The following is a 27967-nucleotide window of genomic DNA, read 5'->3' as shown; positions in this document are numbered from 1 at the left end:
ACAGAAAAGTTCAAAGGAAAAAATAAAAACCACTCACATTATTCCTATCCAAAGAACACCACAGGTAAAACACCCTTTTCTCAATGCATATAAACACATGCATCTTATACAGAATTTTAAACATATGCGGTCATCTCTTAAGTAACAAACTAAGAGTATAATCCCAAAAGAGGTTAAGTTACCCCCAGAAAAAAGAGGGTGAATGAAGAACACTGGAAGTAAGCTCAGAACCTTAGAACCTCATCATCCTGTAGAAGGTCAAGGGTGACTACATTTTACAAAGAAATGGAAAGAAATTATTTGAGACAAAGTTTGCCTCTTAAGAGAGTTAAGCTTCAGCAAATATTTACTGGGTACCTACTATGTTCTGGGCACTTTACCAGGCACTAGGAAAGTGGAAGGTGTAAAATACTTCAGAAGAAGTTGCTCGCAATAAACGGGAAAAGACTTCCAAAGCTTTCTCCAATAATAAACTATGTGACCTTCAGCAAGTCATTTAACCTCTTTGTGCCACAGTTTCCTCTTATATAAAATGTGGACTAAAAATTAGGATGGGGACTTCCCTGGTGGCGCACTGGTTGAGAGTCCACCTGCCGATGCAGGGGACACGGATTCGAGCCCCGGTCCGGGAAGATCCCACATGCCGCGGAGCGGCTGGGCCCGTGAGCCATGGCTGCTGAGCCTGTGCGTCCAGAGCCTGTGCTCCGCAGTGGGAGAGGCCACAACAGTGAGAGGCCTGCGTACCGCAAAAAAAAATAAAATAAAAATTAGGATGGTTGGGATGATCAAATGACTTTGTACACATAAAGCCTTAGAATTCAGCCTGGGACTTAGAAGTGCTCAATGCAAGTTGGTGCTCAATAAATAAAAGGAGTGGGGAAGAGAAAAAACACAGAGGTATAAACACAGAGCATCGATGTTAGCACCCCCCCAGAGTAGATCTTAGCCTTCGGAAAGGCTTCTGGAAGGGAGTGGGCAGGGACTGGGTGGAAAGCTCTCACATACCAAGCAGAGGAAGCGGCAGGTGTACATATGGGGGGATGTGAGGGACGAGGGCTCCTGTGGTTTGTATTAAGAATGGCACAGGGACTTCCCTGGTGGCGCAGTGGTTAAGAATCCACCTGCCAATGCAGGGGACAAGGGATCGAGCCCTGGTCCAGAAGAGCCCTGGAGCAACTAAGCCCGTGCGCCACAACTACTGAGCCTGCGCTCTAGAGCCCACGAGCCACAACTACTGAAGCTCGCGCGCCTTGAGCCCGTGCTCCACAACAAGAGAAGCCACCGCAATGAGAAGCCCGAGCACCGCAACGAAGAGTAGCCACCCCTCGCCACGACTAGAGAAAGCCCGCGTGCAGCAACGAAGACCCAACGCAGCCAAAAATTAAATAAATAAATAAAGGAACGGCACATGGGGGTGGGGGTGGATAGCGGCATGTCAAGGGGAGGAGTGAAATAGAGGAGGCGGGGAAAGAAAATGGGGCCAAGACGCCCGATTTCTTTCAGCCATGCTTTTTCTCAGTTACAGCAAAACAGGCAGAGTTACGTTATCCCACATCACAATCACTTCAAAAAGGAATGCTTTCTGGACTGTTCCGATAAAGTCAAATGGGGCTGCTTTATGTATTTTAAAATTACTTTTACAAGTAAGCATTTTCTAAACACTCTATAAAGAGGATGCAGTGAGCTGATGCTTCTTACCTGCTCTCCAGACATCTCCAAACTCATCCATAATGTCTCTCTGAGTTCCTCTAGCATGATACAGCAGACCGCAAACAACACATTTCTTATTTGGGGGGTATTATTAAAAGTAAAGACCTGAGAACCAGATTAGAGGAGGAATTTGGTCTTTGCTAATTCACAATAACTGGCTTTCCCTTTCAAGAAAGGAAGAAAAAATACATATATATAGAAAAAAATACAGAATCTAAAAGTGAATGGAGCTGTGACCAATACCTTTGCTAAAAAGAATGTCGTTACTTAATGTGTTCATTTGTTGACAGGTTCTGCAGTTAAGATTCAAAGTTCATGGTTTAATAATACAAATAACACCTGCTATGTCACGAGCCTTTTACAAACTGACAGACAATCCCTTTTTAGATATTATCTTCAATTCCCAAAAGAAATCCCAAATTTCCAAAATTCCAAATCTTAACAAATGCTGACCACCAAGCCTTTGACAAGCAATTTATTTAGAATCCATGATTTGTATCTCAGTAATTATTATTCAGTAGGTATTATTACCTCCATTTTTAAAATAAGAGAGGAAAGTAGGATTCAGAAATGACATGCCTTGCTCTAGGCCACACAGCTTTTGAGTGGCCAGCGGGGATTTGAACACAGGTCCCTCAAGTCCCGTGGTAGCCAGCTTCCAAGATGGTTCCCAGCGGTCCTTGCCGCCTGGCATCCACGCTTTTGGGTAGTCACCTCCCACTGAATCAGGACTGGCCTGTGTGACCCAGAATCTGGAAGTGACACAGGAGGACTTCACAGCCTAGATCATGACAGTTTCCATCTTGGTCTCCTCATAAATTACTCACTCTGGGAGAACCTAGCTGCCATGCTGTGAGGACATTCAAGCAGCCTGCCCGAGGAGCCTAAGGGCTTCCTTGGAAACAGATCCTACCAGCCCAGCTGACATCTTTACTACAAATAACCAAGTCAGAGCTGCCTTTCTAAGCCGCTCCCAGAGTCCCGTCCGAGAGAAGCTGTGAAAGACAATGTTTACTATTGACATAAGTCACTCAATTTGGGAGGAATCTGTCACACAGCAATAGACAACTAGTACATGTCCTGAAGCCTGTGTTCTTTCCTCCACGTCTATACTGCCTTTCAGCTGCTTCTGTAATTTTATCTCTTAACCACTTTCACTGTATATTCATATAGAGAATTAACAAGATACTGACATCAAACCTATACACCCTATCAGGTCTCTGAGACAAGTATCTACAGGACATGTTATTTACATCTATTTCTTGCTGGCATTGTTACAGACTCTATATACACAATTGCTCTTTTTGATCTACCCCTTCAAAAAACGGGCAGCTAACAGAGTTCATGAAGCCTCTGCTAGGTAGTCCAGGAAATGATTTAGTCCTATCTTTGGATAAGCCCCTTGTACAGGTGTTTTCTTAGCATATTTCAAAATAAATAAACAGCCTTGCTGACACAGCACTAAACACCTATTAAAATGGCTACAATAAAAAGTGTTGACAACATCAAGTGCTGGCGAAGACCCCACTTCTGGATCTCTGCCCCTGAGAAATCACGCCCACATCAAAACCTGCGCGTGACAGTTTCCACCAGCTGTACGTTCATAGCCATTCTATTCACAACTGCCCCAAACTGGAAACAACCCGAATGTCCTTCAACAACTGAATGGCCACACAAACTGTGGTACATCCACACAATGGAATACAACTCAGCCACAGAAGGGAAAGAATGATGGTCACAACAACTTAGAAGAATCTCAGAGACATTTGTGTGAGTGAAAGAAGCCCGTCTCAAAAGGTTACATACTCCGTGATTCCACTTATGAGACATTCTGGAAAAGAACAAACAGTGACAGAGCAAAGATCAGCGGTTAACAGGGGCTGGGGCAGGGGACAGAGGAGGGTGACACACAGAAACAACAAACGGGAATTTTTTGAGCTGCTGAAAATGTTCCGTATCTTGATTGTGGTGTTGGTCATACAAATCAGTACACGTGGTAAAACTCACAGAACAGTACACAGGGGGTAAAGAGTCACTTTTACTGTATATCATTTTTTTATTATTATTAATGCACATATGCTTTCCTTCCAAAACATTTTCAATTCCTTTTTCCCTTAAAAAGAAATATATCTGTTAAATCACCTTCAGGGCCTAGAGCCCTGTTGATTTCCAAATCTAAAAAAAAAAAAAAAAAAAAAACGCTGATCAAAAGGACACCTGCATGCAAGTTACTTGGAATCTGTGATGTGTCTCTCAGGAGTCCACCATCTCTCGAGCAATGCCATTCATTATCTTCCTCGACAGGTGAGGACACATCTCCCACTTGCATGTCCCTATGAAGAGTCTTGCCCGGGAGCAAACAATCTTTTAGGAGAACATTGATACAACCTCACAGGTTCTCAGTAAACATGTGCCAGGTGAGTAAATGTTGGGGCTCATCCCTGAAGTCGCAGGAGATTAACTGTATCTGTCCCCAGACTGTCCCAAAGGCAGTCTGACGGTCTCTGGGAAAAATCAGCCCCCCACTTTGGGCCACTCTCTGAGCACGAGGGTGACCACCCACTTAGACGCCTCTTGTTCCGGCAGCCCGTGGAGTTGGCACCCTTCAGGGTCAAAAATGTCTCAGTTTGGACCCTGAAAAATATATGGTCCCCTTGAAGACGAGGATTTTTCGGCCTGTTTTGTTCACCGACGTGAATCTCAAGAACCGTGCCCTCCGGATAAAAGGTGCTTGACAGATCTTTGTTTAAAGTGAGATAGATCACTTTTATTCTTTCTAGCTTGTGAAGAGTTATTGAGAATCTAATGAGTTGTGACCTTCTAGCTGCCTAAGATCCTATGATAAGATTTTCATTAATCCATCAAAGAAAGGCTCTTTTCTAAGAACCTAGAAGATACAATAGAAGTTTGAGACATGGCCCCTGACCTCCAGAAACTAACTCTGGGGAAAAAGCCAAAATTCATACATCGGGGAGTAAATAACTAATGATGTGAGATACTCTATGTATAAAACCAGTTATGCATCAGTCAGCTTCCCCAACGCCTCTGTGGATTATCTCAAAAGGGGGGCCAACGGAGCTGAGACACAGACATTGCTTTGACTGGGAATTTGAAAAATGGGCGTGGCTTGGCTGTGTCACAAATGGGCATCTTCCCTCTCAACCTATGGTTGTCCTGAAACAGCCCTGTTTGCTGGGGACTGATTAGGGCTGCCACGAACTAACACCTTTGCTCCCTAAGTGCTTCTGACCAACAACAGAGAAAGGGGGCACGTAAGGAGTCGCCACAAGTGAGGAGAAAGTAACGCACAGGCACACCTCCCATCCCAGCCTACCTGGTGGGCTTCTGCAGGGAACAGCTTTCCTGTAAACCCACACCGAGCAAGCTTGATCGATTTCTACCCCTTTCCTCCCATTCCAGAAGGTGTGTCTGAACACAAGCGAGAGGAAGGTTGTTGGGGATAATGTCTAATCAGGGACAAATCACTATGACGCCCCTCACAAGGGAACATTAGGTTAGAACTGCTGCTCTCAGGGCTCAGACATCAACCTTTATGTGATGGGGACCCGGCAAGCTTCAGCACAGCCCTGGATGGTGGTGGACCGGGGCCTTTCCTTCCTATCTCTGCCCTTCCTTCCCTTCTGATCCCTCTCCCAGGAAGTTTTTTCCCCTTATTTTTGCCTGTCAATCCTACCATAAAGGCTGCTGTTCCCCACCCTCATCCCATCGTTGTACACCCCCCCCACCCACACACACACCCATCACAAGAGGGGCCCTTCATCTGGGCTAAACAGCAGTCCTTCCCTGGAGGGGTGGAGATGGGGGTTCAAACTCCAGCTAGGTGATTCTCGATCACAGCAGGAGCGGCATGAATGCTTTGTCCCGGGGAATGGAACATGCGTGACGCTGTCAGCATGACTGAAGGACCGCTTGACTTTCAAGGCGGGGCCGTGGATGCTGTCCTTCCTGCAACATGCAGGGCAGCGCCACCATCACCAGCAAACTGTCCCGAAGTGGCAGTGGAGAGAACCAGGAAAATGAAGCCAATCCCTAGCGAAAAAGCAGGGCATTGTGAGGGCAACCCCACAGGTGGCTGGAGCCTTTGCACCCAGGTCTCCCTTCCTGAGATGACCCACCTCTGCCCTTTCTGAGGTTGGAATTGAGAGCTACGAAATTCCCCTATTCTGCTTCCTATGACTCAAGGTGGATGTCTGTCCCTTGCAACAAGAGACCCTCTTTTCCACAGATTTATGTACAGATCGTCACTGCAGCCAAATACTGCAAGCAGAAGAAATGACCGATAAAGGGCAACGTTAGGTTCATTATGTAGAACGACACAGGGGGATATTATATAGTCACTGAACATTTTCATTTCAAAGAAAACTCAGTATGGAAAACACTCAGACAATGTTATGGGGGGAAAGTGACTTCTAATTATACATGCATCATTCTCCCGATTTTTAAAAAATGTATGTTTGTCTGTATAGAGAAAAAAACTGGGAATATATCGAATATGTCAAAAGTCAAATGGAAATAAATCAAATCTTAATCTTCATAAATTTTGACCAGCAGGATTGCAAGGGAGTTTTACTTTCTGTTTTATAAGTGAATACTTTTCTAATCCTGCTATAATAAAGAGACTACAAAGGGAACACTAAAATAAACAAGCTAACAAACAAAACACACTTCTTTATTGAAAGCTCAACTTAAATGCAACTTCCAACCAGAATCCAATGTCTTACTATCCTGAACACTTCCACGATTACAGTACCTTTTGCAAAGCTCTGGTCACATACCACCTTATATTGTAATTATCTAGATAATTCTCCAATCTGGTCTGGATGCTACACTCTGAGAGCAGGGAACTGCACCCTGTTTTTGTGGCACCAATGGTAACTAGTAATTCAACACAGCTGTTCAATAAATATCTGTTGAATTGGTAAGTCCTCACATAAAGTGAAAATAAAACAGCAGTGAATATGCAAGTCACCCTGGTCAGTTGACCATCTTGATAGTAAGAGGTGGGGGAAGGACCAGATTTCTTTTTTAAAGTCATATCAATTAAATAAAAATAGATAGGAATATTGTGGCTCTATATTCTACAAGTTGTTCACCAGGATATTTTCCGTTCAATTCATCTGCTTGGATTACAGTTATTATAAAATCATTCAACTTTTCTTTACAGGCTCACAAATATCTGTGTCTAATTTTCCAACGCGGTAAATCTTTAGTTTACCCAAATCCTGACATTTCCAAGCAGTTCACTCTAATAACATTGGCCCTCAGTAAGATTTCATGCCAGACAACCAAAAGATCCGGCAAGATTATAAAGGAAGATATTAATCTATGATTAATAATGGCCTCACAGGGACTTCGCTGGTGGCGCAGTGGTTAAGAATCCACCTGCCAATGCAGGGGACACAGGTTCAAGCCCTGGTCTGGGACTATCCCACATGCCGCAGAGCAACTAAGCCTGTGCACCACAACTACTGAAGCCCACGTGCTTAGAGCCCGTGCTCCACAAGAGAAGTCACCACAATGAGATGCCCGTGCACCGTAACGAAGAGTAGCCCCCGCTCGCCGCAAGTAGAGAAAGCCCGTGCGCAGCAACAAAGACCCAACGCAGCCAAAACTAAATAAATAATGGCCTCAAAAATCTCCTGAGCAATATTAAACATGCAGATAAACGCCATTCTAGGTTGACAGAAATGGTAGGCACTGCCATCATTTTTTTCTTAAAGAAATGAAATATTCCCATCAAGTATGCCTTGTTATCCAAACTCCAAATGGTCAATGCTAAGCAGATGTCCTGCAAGGCCATCGTAAGAGGAAAAGGTGAAAATCATGCAGACTTAGTGACAAGCCTGGCACACATTATCAGATACGTAAAGTCCTTAAAAATAGTTCATCTCTCACAGTGACTTGACGTGATCACTAAGCCACTTTCCATATAATTAACAGTAATAAACTCTTTCTCATAGATAATGTTAAATGGCAGATGAAAGATCAAATCTTCCAACCTGTCAGAACGGCTATCATCAAAAAGACAAGAAATAACAAGCGTTGGAGAGGATGTGGAGAAAAGGAACCGTCCAGCACTGTTGGTGGGAATGTAAATTGGTGCAGACGCTACGGAAAACAGCACGGAGGCTCCTCAAAAAATTAAAACCAGGGCTTTCCTGGTGGCGCAGTGGTTGAGAGTCTGCCTGCCGATGCAGGGGACACGGGTTCATGCCCCCGTTCGGGAAGATCCCACCCGCGGAGCGGCTGGGCCCGTGAGCCATGGCCGCTGAGCCTGCGCGTCCGGAGCCTGTACTCCACAGCGGGAGAGGCCACAACAGTGAGAGGCCCGTGTACAGCAAAAAAAAAAAAAAAATTAAAACTAGAACTATCATACAATCCAGCATTTCTACTCCTGGGTATTTAAAGAAAACAAAAACACTAATTCAAAAAGATACACACACCCCTATGTTCACTGCAGCATTATTCACAATAGCCAAGACATGGAAACAACCTAAATGTCCACTGACAGATGAATATATAAAGAAAATGTAGTATATATACACGATGGGATATTACTCAGCCATAAAAAAGAATGAAATCTTGCCATTTGTGACAACATGGATGGACCTGGAGGGGATTATGCTAAGTGAAACAGGTCAGACAGAGAAAGATAAATACTGTATTTTCACTTATATGTGGAATCTAAAAAACAAATGAATAAATACAACCAAACAGAAACAGATTCACAGATCCAGAGAGCAAACTAGTGGTTGCCAAAGGGGAGGAGGGTGGGGCGATGGGCAAAATGGGAGAAGGGGATTAAGAGGCACAAACGACCTGTTATATAATAAGTAAGTCACAGGGATGTAATGTATAGCGCTGGGAATATAGTCATTAATACTGAAATAACCTTTGTATGGTGCATAATCTATAAAAATATCAAATCACTATGTTGTACGCCTGAAACTAACATTGTAAGTCAACTATACTTAATTTAAAAAACAAAAAACAAAAGAAGGCAAAATATTTTTTAAAAAGAAAGATAAAGTCTTCCATTAATATATCAGTCAAGATGCTCTGGATGGCAATAACAGAATTAGAAAGTGGGTAAACTTATGGCTTATTACACTAAGTCCAGGTCTGCGTTATTTGGTATACAAAATTAGCTATTATTTAGTGTAGGAAGCTCCAGGTGCAGGAAGATCACAGAACTCTGCTTCCATCTTTCAGCCCATCATCCTCTTGCCTTCATCCCAAGGCTAGCCACAATTTCGGCTGCTGTGGTCCCAGGCATCACGTTCAGTCCAGCCCTTGGGTCTCTCTTTCAAAGCACAGAAATATTCCCCAGATCCTTCTTCAAAGACCAACAAATGTTGGAGGCTTCTGAGAAGCACTTTGCTTAAGGACAAAAGGAGCGTGAAGAAAGCTGTGCCATTATTGGCCCGACGACGCCGAATGTGAAGAGTAAAAAGCACGGAGCTGCAGCAGCCCTCCGCCATGACAGCTAATCAGGCCACAGCAGCCTAATTAACCACTAGGCAACAAGCCAGAGGACAGAAAGCAACAAGCTGGGATGGCAGGGTGCAAGGACAGAAAGAACCTGGGTGACGCTGTGAGCTGAGGCATCGAACCGGGAGCCCCTCCCTTCTTATTATTCCTTGAGGCAACTAATTGTTTGATGACTTTCACTGCTATTAGTCAAACATTCTGTCACTGGAAAATAAATGCACTCCTGAAGTTTCCTTGATGTTTTAGGAAAAGAGCGCCAATAACTTGCCCAACATCACATTTTAACACCTATACTCCCAACTCCTGTTACCTTTGATCCCAATCTCTAACTTGCGTATTCTAAAATGTCATGGGGTTTTCCTTATACAAATTTTTAAATTTTATTTATTTATTTATTTTTCTTTTCCATTCTGGATTATCACGGGATATTGAATATAGCTGCCTGTGCTCTACAGTAGGCCCTTGTTGCTTCCCTGTCCTACAAAAAATAGTTTGCATCTGCTAATCATCTCAAACTCCCAGTCCATCCTTTCCCCACCCTCCTCCCCCTTGGCAACCACAAGTCTGTTCTCTATTTCTTTGAGTCTGTTTCTGTCGCAGTCATTACAGAAATTTTAATTCAAGTCAAGCAATATTTATGTACCTTCTATGGGCAGGAGAAAAAAAAATCAGGAAAACATACTTTCTGACCTGACAACAATGCTTGTTATCTGGTTCAGAAAATGAGGAGAGTACATAAATAACACTATATAATTCATGCCAAAATAAGGAAACTCCACTCCTTTTACAAGCACCTACGTATGCCATCCCAACCTCTTTTTAGAATGTTACATCTTGCTTTTACCCAGGGCTCCATTTTTTGTATTGATTTCAAAAATATTTATTTTCCACAATCTTTCTGTGTGCTAAAAGAACAAACAATTCAATTCTGAATTTCAGAAAATCTATTTGATCATAACCTGAAACACCTTGTTTCCCCAGATTTTCAAAATAAGCAGGGTTTGTTTTTTTGTTTTTTTCATTTTCATGTCTTTTCAACTCAGTTTTAGTTAGGAAAGAATAGAACTGCTCCATCCCCATGAAGTAAATGGAGTCCGACCTCTTGAACACAGCAATATTAGTCTATGTCTTACACACAAAAATGCTATTTTTCCAAAGTTGAAAAAATCCCCTGACCTTTAATAAGTTCAATAAGTAGACCATGTACAATGTTTCCCTAATAACTTCTGCTCTTCAAAAGATACCACTAAAAGAAGAAAAGATTAAAAAATAGACTGGTAAAAATATTCCTGATACATAGATCTAACAATGAACTTGTATATAGAATATACACAGAACTCCTATAATTGTAAAATAAGATGACACTAAGTATATGCAGTTTATTGTATGTCAATTATACTCAAAAGCTATATAAAACAATCAGACAAAAATCAATGAAAAAGAACGAAGTGTTAATGGACACGGCACAAAGGAAGATAGACAAATGGCCAAAAAGCACAGGAAAACTTATCATTTCCCTTTCAGGGAAATATAAAATTAAACCACAAGGAGATACCACTACACATCTACCAGAACGGCTACAATGAAAAAGATGGATAATTTCAAGTGTTCATGAGGATTACAGTACGTGGAACACTCATACGTCATTGGCGAGGATATAAAATGGTACAAACACTTTGGAAAAACAGATGGCAGTTTCTCATAAACATACACTTATCATAAGACCGAGCAATAAAAAGGAAAACAGATCTCCGCACAAAGACTTGTTCACAAATGTTCATAGCAGCCTTATTCAGAACAGCCCAAACTGGAAACAGCCAGAGTGGCCAAGGGTGACCAGATCAACAAATTGTAGCACATCCAGACACTGAAATACTACAGGGCAACAGAGAGGAACACACTGATAAGATGATGGAGGAAGGGGGAGGGAGGAGGGAAAAGAAGCAGATGGAGGCGGAGAGAGGGGAATAAAAGTAAAGGAGAAATTACATCTAGACCTAGTGAAACTGCAGCACTCCAAAGGATCTTTAAAAGCAGCCAGAGAGAAAAGACAGACAATTTACAAATAACAGTTAGCCTGACAGTGGACACTGCAACCACAACAATGGAACCAAAAGAGAGTTGATGAATACAGGATCAACAATCCAGAATTGCGCACCCAGGTAGTTTATCATTCCGGAACAAATTTAAAGGCACACAAAAACTGAGGTTACCCCCAAGAGATGCTCACTAATGGAACTTCTAAAAAATATATCTCTAAGAAGGAAAGGGAAAGTTATCCCAGAAGCCAATTTTTTCAGGTAGGTTTTACTTTCTTCTTCATGCATTTATTGTTTGATTTTTTTTAAATGAGCCTATATATTTTTACAATACCCAAATTTAAAGGTTAGCTTAAATTGTTAAATTAGAACAAAACAGAAATGAAATCAAATACCAAATTTTCCAATTCCCAGAACAACAACTTGTCAGGGCTGATATCAAATTTCCCTTAAAAACCTTAAAGAGTAACTTGAAAGGACATGAAAATTAGGTTTACTTATTCACTCAACAAACATTTAGAAAGGGTTTGCTATGTGCCAGGCACTAGACTAGATCCTGAATTAATATTATGAGAACAAAAAATGAAAGTCATATAATACTGGATTTATGAGTCTTCTAAGATACCTTTATGAAAAGGCCAAAGTCTACACATACAGTGGAGTTACTCTTTGGTGAGGAATATTACATAATAGAGAGTTAAAGGTAATCCAGTTTGGCCTGAGGCCCTTCTGTTTGAAAATGTATGCACAAATATGACCATTTTACACATGAAGTTAATTCAGTGTAAATGATGAATTCCCATATTAAACTGCCCATCTTGCCATCTGATTTCCATCTCACATTAAATAAGAAAACTGCCTGAGTTCATAGGCAGCACTGAGCATGGGAAGGCACATTGTACCTGATAGTCCCTGGTTTATTTCACAAGTATCAAAGGCTGAGAGCACCCACATTTAATACGTACCAACTGTCCACTTCTGCTCAAAGTATCCACTTGGCAAAACATTTTTAACTGACTTAAACCAGGAGGAGGGCAGCCTATAAAAAGCCAGTTTCTCCACTTCAATATAAACAGTTTCTGGGGGCTTCTTGATTAAAAACAAAGGCAGCATTTGGCATAAAAGGACTGGTGAAATCAGTATTTCAAATAATTTTGAATGGAAACCGTTGGGCTCTGCTCTTCCCAGACATGTGGAAGTGCTTAAGGCAGTAACCTGGCGGAAACAGAGGGTGAGGGGCCTATGATGAAGTGAGGCCACAGCAGAAACTCTAACCACTAAAAAGCAAGGAAAAATTTTTTTTAAAAGTTGATCCACCGCTTCCCATTCAATAGTCAGGCTTGGAGAGCCCTCCTTTCAATCAAAAGTACCAAATAATGCGAGAGGTGCAGCGCCAGGAACCTTTAAGAGCCCACCCTCTCCCCTCCCAGGCAACGGTAAGCAACACTTGGAATACCTGTGCACCCAAAGTAGAAAGGACTTGAGTGACTGTATTTGGGGATTATAAGAGCCCTTCTCTTGTCTGTAGCATCTTCAGTTCAAGGGGAAAGTGCATTTCACTAGGCAGGTCTCTGAAATAAGCAAGGCCAGTTACTAAAGCTTTTGCTGTCAAAGCTCTAGCCAAGTACCTACAAATCCATACAACTTTCCTCATCCTCTAGGAAAGCCATAATGCCGTCTTTCCTAAACTGTTCAGTACGCAAAAACTGGGCTCCTGTGTCTTCTCCAGCATTCTCTAACCTCCTCAAGGATGGAAGAAGGTTTTCTTTTCTGATGTCTATCACAGGCACCCTCCTTATAAATACATATCATTTTCCAAATGAATTAAACTCTTCTATGAATATTAGAGCTCCATGAATATTAGAGGATGAATCCCACTTTAAAAAAAAAACCTAACCCTTTCAATACTATATTCAATTCTTATCTTCTTAAAACCATTTCCTTGGACAGTTTCTTAAGTAAAAAGCAAAACAAAAATATTCACCCAGGTTCCTCATGGTCTTAAGATAATTATGGCGTGACTGCAACATACCAGAAGACAATTATCTAGGATAGATTTTTAAATCTCCTTTTGGTAAATCTGGCCCGCAGAGCACCATTAGTATTCTATTAAGACCTAAGGAATTCAATCCCTGTATAAAATTCCAGAAGAAGACTAACTATGTGCAAAGGGACATTATAAACCTACCTTCAGGATTCCCACAGGGGAAGAACACCTTAAATGAAAAACCACACCCCAACTCACAGGGGGCATGCTACCGAATCTGTGACCCTATGGAGCACAGCTACATCATCACCAAGTATTTCAAGTTTCTTGTCCACAAAGAAGAAAGAAGAGATTCTGGGAAGCCCTGGGCTAGCAGCTCACTATTTCCACCAACACCTCGCCCAGTAAGCCAGCCACTGGCCAATAATGTGTCTCTTCATTTTTCCCAGAAGCAGCTCTATTAGCCAGACATTCTAAAAACACAAACGTTTCATTGTGCTTGGAGTAACTCCAATATTGGTGCCTTGCTGCAGAACGATGCTGCAGGAATATAAAGTGAGCCATGTGGACGCTGAACCCACACGAAGAGCATCAGAAACTGTCAAACCCAGAAGACCAACCAACCCCCAGGAAAGGCTGAAGGTAAACCCGGGCCGGAAGGCTGTGGAATGTGGGAAGAAACCAAACGCAGGAGACTTCAGAAGGGCCTGCCTCATGGCAACAATGAGGACAATTTTTAAGGCAAATGTCCCAAAGCTCCCAGGGCCAAAAAGGCCTTTTTTCCTCCTTTCTGTCCTGTTTAGACTGAATAAGAAAAGCAAGACAATGCTGGAAGATGTTCTGGAATGGGCTTGGCCAAGTCACCACAAGCAAAGCGCAGTGAACCTAACCCACTGCTAGGCTGGGGTTTGTCTCTGCTGAAGACCCTGCCTGCTGGGTGAGGGAGATGGGGGTCCCCAAAAACCATGGCTAAGGGGGAACCGTGAAACAGGGGAGGGCGGGGCTGAGCAAGTCAAACCTGGGAAACTAACAAGAAAGACGTCAACAACAATAATAAAATGAAACAGCCAGAGGCCACCATGGTACTCCAGAAGAATCGGAGACAGGCTGAGCCGGCTAAACTATTCCAGATGAAAGGCAATCTCTCCACATCTCAAGGGGCTGATCTGATACCAGGGTCCTCGTTTCTTTGTGCGCCTCACCTCCCTCGTTTCTGGGGGATCCTGCACAGACTCCAGCTGGGCTCCAACTGCCATAAACGACATCCAGACTGATTACGGGGAACTCATTTTTTTCCCCTCAAACAAAACACACACACACACACACACACAGACGCACACACTCTCAAAGGTCTAGCAGGATCACACAGCTAAAGTTTCCGGAACTTAAATCGTAAAACCACAATCAGAAGTTGTTGTTTGGAAATGCTCACCACAAAAATCTCTGTCCTTTGCTTAAAAAAAAAAAAAAAAAAACTTTGCTCTTCATAAAGGTTGGCGGCAAAGAGAGACAAAATCTAACTTAGGCAGAGGGCGTGTTCCTCTTTGTCACCCACCGGGGTCCTCGCGCCAGCGTGGGCGAGCGGAGGGGCACCCGGCAGCGCGGTGGCAGCGGCGCCAAAGGCCACCTCCCCGGTCCGCGGTCGGTCGCAGGGGCCGAGATTGCAGCCGGAGGTCCGGAAGCCGCGTCCGGCGCTGTCAGCGCGCCGGGTGGGATGGGAGGAAGAGGGGGAAGGGCGCCGCGGGGCGGGGGAGGCGAGAGGGGACGCGCGCGGAGCCCGCAGCCCGAGTCCCCGGAGGTAAGAGGAGGGTGCAAGGGGCGGCGCGCAGCCCGGAGGCCCCCGAGCTCCGGCTATTGTTGCCGGGCTGCCCCGGGCCCGGAGGGCGACTCTCCCGCCTCAGTAGGGGAAGCCCGATCCCACCCGCCGCGCCCTCCTCCGGGCAGGACCCGCGGGCCACGCAGCTACCTCCACCCGCTCCCCGGTCGGTCGGCTCCGGGCGCCCGACTCGCACAAGTTGCCGCCAGTCCGCCGGGATCATTGTTCGCCGCGCGCCTCCTACCTCCACGGCGCAGGCGGCTCCGGCTCCCACTCCCGGCCTCCGGGCTCCGCAGCTCCGAGCTCCCGGCGGCCGAGGGCGCGGCGGCTCCGGCTGCGCGTGCGGCGGGGACGCTCGGCTATTAATACCCGCGGGCGGCGGGGGTGGCGGCGGCGGCGCGGACACGCGAGCGGGGCTGGCGGTGGCCGGCCGAGGTCCGAGCCATCAAAGGTGTCGCGGGGCGGAGGGGAGGGCGGAGCAGGCGGGGTGGGTGGGGAGCGGGCTCCGGGTCGCCATGGCCGCCTCGACGCCGGGCCGAGCGCCACTCGCGCGGGGAGGAGCGGCGCAAAGCGGGCGGTGGCCGCGTCCCCGCCCCGCGCGCCAGCCGAGCGCCCGCAGCCCTGCGCCCGCGCCGGCCCCGCCGCCTCCAGACAGGCGAGCGGGAAGTGAAGGAAGGCGAGCCCCTCCCCGGGCCTGGGCCGGCCCCTCAGCGGGGGGAGCCCTAGCGCCGCGCAGCCCGAGCCGCGGGGACAGCAAGAGAGCCACAGCCCCCTCCAGCGTCCGCGCCCGCGACCTGCGCGCCGGCGCGCCCCGCCCCGCTCCGCCCCGCCCCGGGGGCAGGTGCGCCGAGAGGCCGCCCGCCCGAGCGCCCCTACCCGGCCGGGCGAGCCCACCTCCGATCCGCGCTTTACTTGGTCCTACGGCTGCAGCCGGTCTCTCCGCTCGGCGCCACCAGGGACGCGCCAGTCCAGCCTCTGTGGTTGAAAGCGAGCTAAGGCAGCGGGAGACGAGCGCACGGGCAAAACCAGGAGCAGCTGGCGGAGGATCGGTGGCGCGGACTCTGCAGGCCGCTGTTGAGGTTGTGCAAGGGGGAGCCCCGCCCGGGTGCCCACCTACGACTTTACGTTGTCGCGCGGACAGCGGCGCTTCGCAGGGACCCACGAGCACCACCCCTTCCCCGGGGCCACAGGAGCTGGCTTCCGGCACCACCCTGGGCTACGAGGGACTTAATCCCGGAGGGGCAGTTGTCACCTCCCCTCCCCCCGCCGCGGCCCCGCGTCCTCCACCCACCGCGAATCCCCCGACAATCCCCACCCCTACTCGCCCCCTCCGAGGACCGGAGCAATGCCCCGCGGGGGAAAGGAGTGAAATAGGTTAGCAGGTTTGCAGATTCCTGTTCAGAGCTCCCGGAACTCGGAGGAGGGAGCAAGGTTCAGGACCCAGCAGGCAGGCACCTAAGGGGGGAGAGTCCCTGTCGCCCCTCTCCGGCTGGGAGCTGCCGCTTTACCACCTCCATCCCCCTTTCCTCAGCCCCTGCTTTTGCCCTTTCTCCTCCTCGCTGTGGATGGGCCCGCTGCACGTGGAGGGAAAAGGACGCGCGGCAGGAGATTAGAAACGAAAGCGACGCTCTGCTAGATGCCGAGGCTACTGGGCACCCGCCCCTGACGGCCGCTGACCCCAGAACCCTGGTCGTTTTGCGCCTTAGAGAAGTTTTCGATCTCCAGCCTGGAGGCAGGTTTCTTGGGAGAGGCCACGACTGAACTCAAAGAGGAGCAGGACAGGGGCCCCCGTGGGACAGTGGGTCCACACGAGAACACGGTGCCTGAGAAGGACGGGGGCACCTGTGCGTAGCTAGTGTGAGTAGTTTCTGGAGCAAAGAGACATATTTTGAGTTTGAGGTGCTGAACTGTATTTTTTTTTTTTAACGCCTGTATATTTGGAGAAGGTGGAAGTAAAAAGGGTCATCTGGGCCTCAAACCTGAAAAGAACAGCAGATGGGAAGTTTGTCATTGAAGAGAAGCAACAGTGGGCTGGAGGCGTGGCTCTGGACAAACCATAGATCAGAGGTTTCGGTGATTCTCTGAGTGTGCTTCTCGGACCTGTAGCGGTAGCAGCACCCGGAAACTTTAAGAAATATAAATTCTTGGGCCCCTCCCCAGACCTACCTTATCGGGTTCTCCCACCTTAGTGGGCATCAGAATTGCCTGGCCGGCTGATTCAAAGACCTACTGAATCAGAAACTCCAGGAAAGGAAGTCTGGAGTGGGCTTGAGAATGTGCCTTTCGAACAGGTTCCCAGGGGGCTCTGGGCCCACACTTTGAGAACCACCAAATTAGAGTACTGGGTCTCAGAATCACAGAATCACATCAGACTTGAAAAAAACCCGCAACGCCCAGGCTTCACCCCAGCCAAATATATCAGGATTTCTGGAGTGGGAACCCAGGCATCGGTATTGTTAAAGTTCTGGAGGTGATTCCAGTGTGTGGCCAGGTCTGTGGCAGACCTGGGATTCTGGTAAATGCAGATCTGGTTTAGTGAGCTTGAAGCACGATATTTCTAACAAGCCCTCCAATGCTATTTTTTCTTTTTTCTTTTTTTTGCTAGTCCGGGCACTTCACCCAGTAGCAAGCAAGGTGCTATTCCATACCTTACAGCTAAAACCGAAAAGCTTGTAGAAATCACAAAAACTTAGAAAAGTGACATTTACCCAGTCACTCTCTTTGGAAGACGTTTTCCACATGCTACAGTGTTTATTTCATCTTTTTTTTTTTTTTTCATCATCTTCTTTCCATGTCTGGAATAAAGTTTGTGTCATTTCGCTCTCAGCATGTGTATGATCATAATATTGAATACATAACATCTGATGCTGGTTGTTTTTTTTGATTTTGTTTTTGAGGGAAGGTGACTTTTAAAGGACACAGTCTGAGGCTTTACAGGCAGAGGGTAGTAGCCAGTGGGGAAGAAGGAAAAGAAAGAGGAGAGCAGGTTTGGGGGCTCCCGCTGGGAGAGCCAATTCTCCCAGTTCCTTCCAGCTCTCACAAACAAACATTCTGGGTTTCGTACTTAATCTCATTGAAAGCACTTTTTAAATTCCTTTACCTAAAAAGCCAGGGCTACCTGGCCTGGAAAATCTGCCATCTGGAAAATCAGCCCCTGAAAAACTGAAGTGTTTCCTTGTCATTTTGTGTCATTCATGCCTCGTTTTCAGATTTCTGATTATAAAAATGTATAATTACCTAGGTCCCCTTTATAACCCATGCCATCAGGTTACTTAGAAATCTTCCTGAATTAAGTAGTTGTCCTGTTCTTAACTTTCCCTTTTATTGATTTTATCTATTTTTTATTGCAATAAATGTGTGTACATGATAAATGAAGAAATAATTAAACAGTGTAGAAGGGTATTAGGTAAAGCATAAAGCGCATAAGGGACCCTTCCCCACATCCCCAGTTTCACTTCTTAGAAATCATTTTCCCATCAGTTTTTAGTCTTTCAGAAACTTTCTAAGCTTAAACAAGTGCATGTGTGTAAATCTTTTATACTAAAGTGATGACGTGTCACAGTGAAATGAAACTTCTTATTCCACAGTTACCACCCCCTCCCCCCAAACACACCACCACCACCACGTTTCTGGGTCGGAGAAGTCTCTCTGTTTGGGGCAGTGCTGATCTCTGGACATGAGCCTATGAGCTGTCAGTTAGATGAGGACCACTACAAGCAAGAGGCTGCACAGTGATGCTCCAGCTGCCGGTCCCAGATCTTTCACCATCTCAGACCAGGAACCAGGAAGTGAGTAAAGAAGTGTTTTGGAGAGGGTTCTCCAGCCCTATCCCGTTCCTCAGCGATGCTGGCCACCCCCTGCCTTTTCAGTCCTGCCAGCTAAGGACACCATGAAGCAAAGAAGAGCCACCTCTGTTGTGCCCTTTCCAAATTTCTGATCCACAAAATCCATGATAAAATTATTTTATGTTGTTAAAGTTTGCATGGCTTTCTATGAAGCGAAAGACAACCAGGATACCCACTAACCAACTGTGCTTGAGAACGCTTACTTCTTACACTTTTGTTTTTTAAATAAATAAATTTATTTATTTGGGCTGCGTTGGGTCTTCGTTGCTGTGCGCGGGCTTTTCTCTAGTTGCAGTGAGCAGGGGCTACTCTTCGTTGTGGTGCGTGGGCTTCTCGTTGCGGTGGCTTCTCTTGTTACGGAACACGGGCTCTAGGCGCGCAGGCTTCAGTAGTTGTGGCACGTAGGTTCAGTAGTTGTGGCTTGTGGGCTCAGTAGTTGTGGCTCGTGGGCTCTAGAGCACAGGCTCAGTAGTTCCGTGGCATGTGGGATCTTCCCGGACCAGGGCTTGAACCCATGTCCCCTGCATTGGCAGGCGGATTCTTAACCACTGCGCCACCAGAGAAGTCCTACTTACACTTTAAGCCCTCACTGGGTATTGGCAAACTTTTAAAATTTGTCAGTTTTATAGGTAAAATGGAAACTTACTTTAAAATTATCCATTGATATTTCTTTATCCATCAACTTTTATATCCTTTGCTCATTTTGCCCTTGGGGTGTTTGTCTTTTTTGTTGATTCTTAATATCTTTATATTGATAGTTAAGGAAATTAGCCCTGTGCTATCATATAGTGAATATTTTTTCTGTTTTGACTTTGTTTATGGTGCTTTTTTTGCAACAAGAGGTTCTTAACTTTTGTACTGTCAGATTTATCTGTTTGCTTTTCTGTTTTCACATTTTTGCATCATGCTTGAAGTTTTCCCCACTCAAGGCTTTTTAAAAATCACTATATTTTCACACCTTAACAGTTTTATTTTTATATTTTAAAATCAATCTATACAGTATTTATTTGGGCATAAGAAATGAGACACAGATCCAACTTTTCTTTTTTCCAAGTGGATAAACAGACACCATTTAAATAATCCATCTCTTCTACACTTGTTTGAAATGCCGATTTTGTCATATAGTAGAGTCCATATTCTTTTCCACTGATCTGCCTATTCTTGTCCCAGTAACAAATGTTCATAATATATGTTACCCTCTGGTAGAACTTATGCTCTATAATTTCAGAGTTTTTCTGGCTAGCCTTAGTATTTGTTTTTCCAGATGAACTTTAGCATCATTTTGTCAAGTTCTAAAAATAATCATACTGCACTTTGATTAGAATTGCTTTGAAATTTTAACCCTCAACTATAACTCCTTCTAAAGTTTCTTCTTTTCTATGTACAATAATAATAATAGCTAAAACATATAGTTGTTGGAACTTAGTGAATGTTAACTCATTTAACTGACACATCAACCCTGTAAAGTAGGATGTATATTATTATGTCCATCTTACAGCTGAGGCTAAGTAACTTAGCCAAGTTCACGTAGCTAGTAAATGGCAGAGAAGGTGATTCACACTCAGGCAGGCAGACTCCAGAGGCAATGCTCTGAGTGGTTTTGCTGTGTTTTGCCTCTATATTCATAAACCTAAGACAGCTGGAGAAAAGTATTAAACACATACTTCTTTTAGGATAGAAAATAGAATAGATAAAAAGTAAGGACTTTTGGTCATATTTTTTCCACTTCACTTTCAAAAGGAGACATTTAGGAGGAAACCAGAGGAAGGTCATGGATTGGAATCATTTTGAATCTGGCCTGTGTTCTCACCTTTTGATTCTCAGAGAAGGAAATGATACCTAAGGGGAGGGTATATCATTGTTGATGGTTACATGAAGCATTTTTCATCGTTCAGAAATGCATTGAGAGTTGAAGTTAGGAATGAGCAGGAGTGAGTGTGTGTGTGTGTGTGTGTGTCCATGGTCAAGATAGCAAATCTCTTCGGGCTGTAGGTATGTGCGATAGCCCATACAAAATCACTCTGATGCTTAGAAATAGGCAGTAGGAATTCCATATGTACTTGCATAATTACCCCCTTCTTTAAATTGGACCTCCACACATTTTAAGGCAAAAATAAGGAAGAATGTTCTTCCCCACCCCACTCTCCTCCCCAAGAATTGCTGCTAAGATCCGTAAGTCTAATGCACACTGAAGGATCATCAAAGGATACATTTTAAAAGAAATCACCTAGTTGCTCCTACCTGGATGGGATGAGGGACAGCTGGTCGCAAGGACGCCTGCATCTCCCAGCTTTACTTCCCTCTTCCCTCAATGTATCTAAGCTAAAGGCAATCAGTTCTCTCAACTCCCAAATTACCACCACCTCTGGGGGGAGAATCTTTTTGATGAACTGGACGTTAGCAGCTTCTTTATCCTTCTGCATGGGATCAAGCCTGGTTAAATGCAACTCCTAATTCTTGAAAAGAAAGTGAATTCAATCTAAAGCCACACATTTTCCCTAAGCAGTGAGATGGTGCTTTTCCCAGCAAGAAGAGCCCTGTTCTTTAGCTCATCAGTAAAGGGGTTGAAGATGAACAAACATAGCGAGAAACTGGTACTTGATTGAATTATTCCTTTTTATCCTTTTCATACAGATTGAGACTACTAGTGAAAAGGAGGAAATAAAGGCATCTCATTTATGAAATAATTTCTATCCTTTAACAAATTAAAATCCCTATCATACATTCAAACATAACCTAAATAGGGCTTCCCTGGTGGCGTAGTGGTTGAGAGTCCGCCTGCCGATGCAGGGGACACAGGTTTATGCCCCGGTCCGGGAAGATCCCACATGCCGCAGAGCGGCTGGGCCCGTGAGCCATGGCCACTGAGCCTGCGTGTCCGGAGCCTGTGCTCCACAACAGGAGAGGCCACGACAGTGAGAGGCCCGTGTACCAAAATAAAATAAAATAAAATAAAAATAACCTAAATAAATGTGCAATGCCTCATCACAGAGCACCTCTAAATATTTCTGTTTTATCTCTGAATGAGGAGTAACCAAGAAAAATGGACCTAGATGACAGTAATCTGAAGTTAATTTTCTTACAGTTAGAAGTTTTGCAACACCAGAGAGAGAGAGAGCGAGAGAGCGAGAGAGAGAGAGAGAGAGAGAGGATTTTCCTTTCCTAGAACTGCTTAAAATTAGAGTAGATTTGTGTATGATCAGTGGTATACTCACTGTGAGACTGAGAAATTCCACTCCTATGTATTTACCCAAGAAAAACAAAAACCTATGTGCACAAAAAGACTTGTACAAAAATGGTCATAGCAGCTTTATTCGTAAAACTAAAAAAACGGGGTCGGGAGACAAACACGCCCATCAACAGGAGAGTGAAAAACTAAGCAGTGGTATAATCATACACAATGGACTTACAACTCAACAAGAAAAAGAAATGGACTTCTGATAAATGCAAAACACGGATGAATCACAAAAACATTTTGCTGAGTGAAAGGAACTTTACAGACAAAAAGGTACATATTGTACTTTTCTATTTGTATGAAGTTTTACGACAAAACCAAATACATGGAGAAAAAATCAGAATGGAGGTTGTCTTTGAAGTGCAGAGGGTGAGGACTGGAAGGGTACATGAGAGAATTGTCTGGAGTTATGGGAATGTTACCTTGATAGAGGTTTGGGTCAGACAGATGAGTTTGTCAAAACTTAGGGAATATATACTTCAGACTTGTGCATTTCATCATATGTAAACATTATTGTTTACATATGATATAAACATTAAACAAAATGTAACATTACATTTAATGTAATGTTTAATGTCACATTAAACAAAAATAAATGAAACAAAACAAATATTGAACTCTACTTAATGATATACACGCTGAGGTAATTAGGGAAAAGCACTGATGTCACGTACCTTGAAATACATTTAAAAATAATGTCAATTAAAAGTGGGCAGAAGACCTAAATAGACATTTCTCCAAAGAAGACATACAGATGGCCAACAGGCACATGAAAAGATTCTCAACATTGCTAATTATTAGAGAAATGCAAATCAAAACTACAGTGAGGTCCCACCTCATGTGGGTCAGAAGGGCCATCATTAAAAAATCTACAAATAACAAATGCTGGAGAGGGTGTGGAGAAAAGGGAACCCTACCACATTGTTGGTGGGAATGTCAATTGGTAGCGCCACTATGGAAAACAGTATGGAGGTTCTCAAAAAACTAAAAATAGGGTTGCCATACGATCCTGAAATCCCACTCCTGGGCATATGTCCAGACAAAAGTCACCTCAAAAAGATACCTGCCCCTCTATGTCCATAGCAGCATTATTCACAATAGCCAAGACATGGAAACAACCTATATGTCCATAAACAGAGGAATGGATAAAGAAGATGTGGTACATATATACAATGGAATACTACTCAGCCATTAAAAGAATGAAATAATGCCATTTGCAGCAACATGGATGGACCTAGAGATTATCATACTAAGTGAAGTAAGTCAGAAAGAGAAAGACAAATACCATGTAATATCACTTATATGTGGAATCTAAAATATGACACAAATGAACTTATCTATAAAACAGAAACAGACTCACAGACATAGAGAACAGACTTGTGGTTGCCAAGGGGGAGGGGGAGTAGGGGAGGGATGGATTGGGAGTTCGGGATTAGCAGATGCAAACTATTATATATAGAATAGAAAACAATAAGGTCCCACTGTATAGCACAGGGAACTATATTCAATATCCTGTAATAAACCATAATGGAAAAGAATATAAAAAGTATATATGTACATATATATGTATAACTGAATGACTTTGCTGTACAGCAGAAATTAACACAACACTAAACCAAATATACTTCAGTGAAATAAAATTTAAAAAATAAGGCTGATTGATGAATGGCTGGAGGGTTAGATAGAAGGACAGATATCTGATGAAGGAGAATAAAATCTTAATAGTAGAAATTTGGTGGTGGGAAGCATGTTCACTGTAAAATTCCTTCAACCTTGCCATATGTTTGAAATTTTTATAATAAAATGATGAATTCCACTCCTAGGTATAAGCCAAGAGAAATGAAAACGTATGTCCACACAAAAACGTGTACACAAATGTTCACATGAGCATTATTCACGATGGCCAAAGTGGAAACAGCCCGAATGCTCATCAGATGATGAATGGATAAATAAAATGTGGTCAATCTGCACAGTATTATTTGACAATAAAAAGAAATGAAATACTGATACAGGCTACAACATGGATGCACCTTCAAAACATTATGCTAAATGAAAGAAGCCAGTCACAAAAGACTACATATTATATGATTCCATTCATATGAAAGGTCCAGAGGAAACAATTATATAGAGACAGAAAGTAGAGGTAGCCTTGGGCTGTGGGGATTGGAGGGAAATGGGGGATGATTGTTAATGGGTGTGGGATTTCTTTTTAGGGTAATAAAACTTTTAAAATTGTGGAGTTGACTGTGAAACTTGGTGAATATATTAAAAGCCACTGCATTGTACACTTTAAATGAGTGAATTGTATGGTATAAGAAGCCTTCCGGAAGAAGGTACACTAAGCTAGGACCCAAAGTGTAACAGGGAAGAAAAAATCTGACTCCATGTTAGATCTGTTTCTTTTCCTTTAACCCTTGTGCCTTGTTGTCTGTGCTTAATCATGCTGGCTCTGCACTTTTGTAAAAGAATGTTGCCTATAGCCTGAAATATACAGGATAGCCTATTCTCAAGGCTCTGATCTTTAAGAGTATAACACTTTTCCATTCATACAGAGATGAAAAGTTGCAAAACAGTGAATAACATTTCTTTTGTTTTAGGTTTACAGGAACATTGTGACCTGACCTACATGGACAGTTGGGAGAAAAAAGGATTCAGACACCAAGAAGTTTGCAACAACTAACCATGCCCTTCCCTCACCTTGCCTTTAAAAATGCTTTGCTAAAACCCTTCAGAGAGTTTGGGGATTTCTGGGCACAAGCCACCCATCTCCTTGCATGGCCCTGCAATAAACCTTCTCTGCTCCAAACTTCAACGTTTCAGTTTGTTTGCCCTCACTGTGTGTTGGGCACACAAATTTGTATTGGGTAACAGAAGGGGTAGGAAACAGGTAGCAGGCTTGGTGGGTAGTGGAAAAGCAGGGTGTACTCCAAAACTACTCTCTTCAATCCTCTACTCAAATATTTGTAGAATTAATTACACCTTGTAGGATCTCAAACCTTGTTGTCAAGTGTCTCTGAGAATGTTTGAGTTTAAGGACACGCCTCTTTTCTGTCTCAGTGGAGCTTTTCTGGTATTTTTAATACAAAACAATCGTTATTTCCTACTTAATTTTTTTTTAATTGCCTCCTAACTGCATTTGATGGTATATTCAGGTAAAATTTGTCCTTAGAGCTATCTGTTCTAAGACTGAAAGATAACCTACCTTGAATGAGATTTGAGGGGGAGGGAGCTATTATGAGATACAATTAAAATCCTTTTATTTGCCTTTTCTTTTACTTAAACCCTGGGAAAATTGGGTCCAAGCTACATTGATTGATGGACCTTAGAATGATAAGAGTTCATCTGGTTACTTAGTTTGGTCATTTTGTGTGAATTCAATCTTATAGCATTTTCATTATGGGTAAACTGAGTCTTCTGTATGGTCCTAAACCACAATGAATTACAAAGGGTTGATTTGGGAATAACACAATTTATTGTCAATCAACCCACAAAGCTCTACAATGTAACCCAGGAGAGTATGTTGGAAGGAGGAGAGACAGATGCTTTCATAGCAAAATAAAGCCAGAGTATTTGCAGCAAAACTGGAATCAAAGTTATGTTAATACAAAGAATGTGTATTACCCTAGTGGACCAGATGGAGGGGAGGAGAGGAGAGTCTGTGAGGAAAATGATCCCGCAGGGGGAAGGGGGGTTGGTTTTCGATGACTAGGAGAAACTAGGTAAAGCCTGGCATAGAAGTACCTCCATTTCCCAGCTTCTTCCCCAACCACCCCCCATCCTCAGGAGCAATCCCACCTTTCCCTCTGACTGGGAGGGCCAAAAGATACTAGACCCAAACCCACTTCTTCAACTTTGTGGTCTTTGTAATTGGGCCGAAGGTAAAAGCTATTGATTAACGTCTTCTGAGACTTCAAAATATGTAGGACGTGAGGAAGGCCTAAGGGGGCTGGAATTTCACTGTTTTCATTGAGAAGGTGGCAGGACCTGCGTAGAGAGGCAGGTGTATGAGAGAAGGAGGGGCTCAAAGGAGACGGCTGAAGGAAATGAGAAAAAGGGGACGTTTTAGGAAACAAAAGTGTTTCAAGAGGAGGTGCAGGGGACATACATGTGGGACCACATGCCAGGCAGCCTGGACAGGGAGCCCCAGCCTCTCATAGGATGGAGGTAGCCAGACCAGATGCCCAGTGCCCAATTCCACCTGCATGTCCGTCTAAATCCCAATCCACAGTATAGTTTTGGATCAACTGTTTGAACTTTAGAACAAAAAGGGACTTAAACTTTCCTCAGATCCAGTGAATCCCCTTCAGATAAGGCAGGTGAGGTGATGTCTGGACAGTGAGGAGAGTGTCTACCAGCTGACGAGGGCTTGGCTGAAGAGAAATCTTTTATTTTATTAGCTATTTTATTAGTTTCCTGCTGTTGCTGCTACAACAAATCAGTGTAAACCTACTAGCTTAAAACAACACAGTTTGTTACCTTACAGCTCTGGAGGTTGAAGTCCTAAAGGCAAAGCTGGAGGCATTACACTTATTTCAAACTATACTACTAAACTATCATAATCAAAACAGTATGGTACTGGCATAAAAACAGACACATAGACCAATGGAACAGAATTGAGTGCCCAGAAATAAACCCACGCATATAAAGTCAACTGATCTTTGACAACAGAGCCAAGAATACTCAATGGGGAGAGGATAGTCTCTTCAACAAATGGTGCTGGGGAAACTGATAACCACATCAAAAGAATGAAATTGGACCTTGATCTTACACCACTCACAAAAATTAACTTGAAATGAATTAAAGAATTAAATGTAATACCTGAAACCATAAAACTCCTAAAAGAAGATATAGAGGAAAATGTCCTTGACATCAGTCTTGGCAACAATTCTTTTGTATATGGCAACAAAAGCAAAAATTAATAATCAGACTACATCAAACTACAAGTCTTCTGCACAGCTAAAGAAACAATCAACAAGTGAAAAGGCAGCATACAGAATGGGAGAAAATATTTGTAAACCATGTATTTGAAAAGGGGTTAATATTCAAGATACATAGGAATTCGTATAACTCAATAACAAAAAACAACTAACTGATTAAAACTGGGCAAAAGGTCTGAATAGACATTTTTCCAAAGATGATATACTAATGGTCAACAGGTGTATGAAAGATGCTCAACAACACTAATCATCAGGAAAATGCCAAAACAAAGCCACAATGAGATATTTCACACCTGTTAGGATAGCTATTCTCAAAAAGACAAGAGTTAACAAGCGTTAGTGTGGATGTGGAGAAAAGAAACCCTTGTACACTGTTGGTGGGAATATAAATTGGTACAGCCACTATGGAAAACAGTATGGAGGTTCCTCAAGAAATTAAAAATAGGGCTTCCCTGGTGGCACAGTGGTTGGGAGTCCACCTGCTGATTCAGGGGACACGGGTTCGTGCCCCGGTCCGGGAAGATCCCACATGCCACGGAGCGGCTGGGCCCATGAACCATGGCCGTTGAGCCTGCACGTCTGGAGCCTGTGCTCCACAACGGGAGAGGTCACAACAGTGAGAGGCCTGCGTGCCGCAAATACAAAAAAAAAAAAAAGAAAAAAGAAATTAAAAATAGAACTACCATATGATCCAGAAATTCCACTTATGGGTATTAATCGGAAGGAAATGAAATCAGTATCTTGAAGAGAAACACCATGTTTGCTGCAGCATTACTCATAATGGCCAAATATGGAAATAACCTAAGTGTCTGTCAAGGGATGAAGTAATAATGAAAATGTGAAATACACACACACACACACACACACACACACACACACACACACA

At 43.8% G+C, this 27967-nt stretch overlaps 1 protein-coding gene and 1 long non-coding RNA gene across 7 annotated transcripts in view; one reads left to right on the top strand and one right to left on the bottom strand.

Moving 5' to 3' along the window:
- Positions 1 to 15461, bottom strand: part of FARP1 (FERM, ARH/RhoGEF and pleckstrin domain protein 1) — a 288803-nt gene extending 273342 nt beyond the window's left edge. Inside the window, exon 1 of one of the 4 annotated variants that reach the window (XM_073795368.1) lies at positions 15309 to 15461. The gene's annotated coding sequence lies outside the window, so the exon portion shown is untranslated. Of the gene's footprint in view, positions 1 to 15214 lie in introns of all 4 variants that reach the window. The other 3 variants (XM_073795366.1, XM_033843754.2, XM_073795367.1) reach the window with 3 other exon arrangements.
- LOC141277064 (uncharacterized) lies at positions 14696 to 19158 on the top strand. 3 transcript variants are annotated; one of them, XR_012327748.1, is made up of 3 exons: positions 14696 to 15046; positions 16596 to 16921; positions 18652 to 19158. It is a non-coding gene; the product is annotated as an uncharacterized lncRNA (long non-coding RNA). The 3 variants fall into 3 exon arrangements; XR_012327747.1 differs by lacking the exon at positions 14696 to 15046 and adding an exon at positions 15879 to 16143; XR_012327746.1 differs by lacking the exon at positions 14696 to 15046 and having other exon boundaries at positions 15879 to 16921.
- Positions 19159 to 27967: the final 8809 nt, after the last annotated feature.

This window comes from Tursiops truncatus, chromosome 18 (genome assembly GCF_011762595.2).
Source record: "Tursiops truncatus isolate mTurTru1 chromosome 18, mTurTru1.mat.Y, whole genome shotgun sequence".
Lineage (NCBI taxonomy): Eukaryota > Metazoa > Chordata > Mammalia > Artiodactyla > Delphinidae > Tursiops > Tursiops truncatus.
The sequence above is the reverse complement of the archived record's forward strand: the minus strand, read 5'-3'. Positions and strand labels throughout refer to the sequence as shown.